Here is a 3116-nt window from a genome sequence, read left to right on the forward strand (position 1 = left end):
TGGATGCATTTTATATTTCAAAAAATATATAATAGATCATGATATCATTGTATATGGTAAACATAACATTATATAACCCAACATATCCATATCATCAATTCATTTAATGACTATGTGTCAAGATTAGTAATGACACCGTTAACATGTATGTTACATGGATAAAATGGCTAAATCATCACTTAGATTTAGTTTGAGACTTATTCTTAAATTATGGTAAACTAATGAGATTTTAATGGAACCTAGAAAGTAATGAAACCGGTAAACCGGCAAAAATGAATCAAATCGTCACTTTTACCGGTAATTGAGACTTTTTCATAAACAAATTTTAGTTTGGATTTTTTTCATAAATTAGGGGGAAATATTATGACTTTTTCAGAGATTTCGCTTTTCCTTCTGTCTCCTTGTACATTGCTTTGCCTCATCCCTTTTCCATTACTCTATGATTTTAAAATGAAGGCTACTGTAAAATAATGCAAACATGCAGCTTGTAATGATATCCAAATCAGAATGACAAAAAGGAAAAGTCCTCAATGATGCAAAAGAAGGAGAGACCATGAAAACATTAAGGATTTAAGGCTATATCACCTGAAAAGGAAGACTATGATCATGACTTGTTACAAATATACATATTATTTTCAAGATTATCATAAAAGAATTTGTTCTATTTTTGTTCTTTGTTTGTATCTATTTATTATGCAGGAGGACTATTTGGTTGTTTGTCATAAGTCAAGGGGTGACAACTGGGTTCTCTTGTTAATGTTTCGAAAAAACACACAGATCTTTATTGGGTCGTGTTTTTGGGTTTGATATGGATAAAATCCATATCTGACTTAAGTCTTATACCTAATGTATGTAATGTGTATTGCAGGTGTTGTTGGTGATTCAATCATTCTCAGTTGTTCTCATTTTACTCTCGTTTTGCTCTCGTCTGTTCATCGTTTTCCTATATAGATATTAGGGTTCATAGATTGTTTAGTTGAGTTCTTGTTCATCATCTGTAATATCTAGTTCTCTTAGTCTTTTTTGGTTCATATGAGAGTGAGAGTGTGATTATAGTGAGATTTTTGTTAAAAGTCGAGGTAAATCAACTGGATCTTATTTCCATTAATAAAAGATTTGTTGATGTTGTGAATCGTTTCATGTTTTTGTTATGGTATTAGAGTGGGTTTGTTCATTCTTATGTTTGTTTTAGAGTTTAGTTTAGATCGAGTTAGGGTTTCTGTTCGATCTTGTTTTTCTCCATGTTAGATTGATCTCTTGGTCGATCTAGGATTTGTTGTTTCAAATCCTTTCATGTTTCATTTTTGTGATCTTCTTGTTAGATTGGTTGTGGTTTTCCAACATTTTTGGGTTTTCTGTACCTAGGGTTTGCTGTTTTCTTGAGGTTTGGTTGATCACTTCATCCTTCTCTTAAGAGACTGCCATAATCTTAAGAGTAAATGTTGGCTTGAGAGTAAAAGTTAAAGGTATTTTATCTTTAACGGCCAGCGTTAAGCCTTCGGTTAACTTTAAGAGTGTGCAAACGGTGCAATATGAAAGAATCTGGTGGTTCAAGCGTCTAGGTCCCCTAAACGGTAACTTCACTGCTGCTTGCTGTTTTCTAATTCATAACCCCACTGTAAGACCTTCTTCGAACTCTATTTGTTAAGGTTCTTGGGTATTCGTGTTCTCTAATTAGTCTAAGTTGATTTAACTTTGTTATAATCTCCATTGTTTGTTGATTCTATTTGTTATTGTTTTTTGTTATATTGTCAGGTTCCAAACTATCAATATTTTGACTGTGAGTCCCTCTGTCTATACCATACTTTCTCTGGAACCAAAGTGTCTACGAATCTGGGTGGTATAGATAGGATTGAGTGGGACTTGTAGTTGTTATATTTCATAACTTGGTTTCTTTGGTGAACTTTCACCATGACTGGTACATGAGAAATTCAGGAAAGTTCTGGTTCTAAAAGTAATGTTGATCAATATAATTTTGATGATCCTTTGTTTCTTCATCCATCGGATAATGGTGTTGTCTCTATAATTAGTATTAAATTTACTGGTCCTAATCTGGAGAAGCTTTATGATAAGAGCTTTGAAGGGTAGGAATAAGCTTTGGTTTGTTGATAATAGATTTCTGAAACCTGCTACTGATGAACTTTAAATACAAAAATGGGAAAGAGTCAATGTTGTTGTCTGTTCTTCGATTCTTGGGTCAATTTCTAAATCCATTTATATTAATCATGCTTGTTCAGAAGTCGCCTATACTATCTGGACTGAATTATATAAAACTTATCATAAAGTTGATGGTTTCGTTTTTTTAATCTTCATAAGAAGATTAATTCTTTGTGTCAGAATGGAATATATGTTTCAAAATATTACAGTAAACTAGATGCTTTGTGGAAAGAATTTGATGGTTTAACAAATTGGTTGAATGTAAATGTGATGCCTCTGTTAATCTTAAATATCCTTCAAAGTTAATGAAATTTGTATAATTTCTTACTGGTCTGGATGATGTTTTTAATCAAGTTAAGAGTCATATTCTATTTATGGAACCACTTCCTAATGTTAGAGCTGCTTTTTCAATTGTGTATAGAGAGGAATCCCACCAAAAGGGAGGATCTCTTTCTATTACACCTTCTAAAACTCAAGGATCCGCCTTTGTTGGAAAAAAATAGGAATAATAAAACTTGTGGTAATCAGAATTTGCAATGTAAAATTTGTGGTTTAAAAGGTTATATTATTGAAAGATGTAATAAAATAATTGGTTTTCCATAAGATTTTAAGTTTCGAAGCAATGATTCTCAAGGTTTGAATAAGTCTGTTTCTGGGAATGTTAGTGTACTGAGAACTCAGACTGATAATCAGTTTGTGAGTAGTGCTCAATCCAGTAATACAACTCAATCTGATTGTTGTTCTGATAAGTTTTACTTGACTATTGATCAGTATACTAAGTTTTTGAATCTTATAAATAAGAGACAGGGAACTGCAGAGGTATCTACTAATATTGCAGGTATTTGTTGCAATTCTTATGTTAATAATAACAAATGGGTTATAGATTCAGCTGCAATTCAACATATGACAAATAATGACTATTTTTTGAAAAATAAAGTTGAATATGCATCTATCTGAGT

This window comes from Lactuca sativa, chromosome 4 (genome assembly GCF_002870075.4).
Source record: "Lactuca sativa cultivar Salinas chromosome 4, Lsat_Salinas_v11, whole genome shotgun sequence".
Classification (NCBI taxonomy): domain Eukaryota; kingdom Viridiplantae; phylum Streptophyta; class Magnoliopsida; order Asterales; family Asteraceae; genus Lactuca; species Lactuca sativa.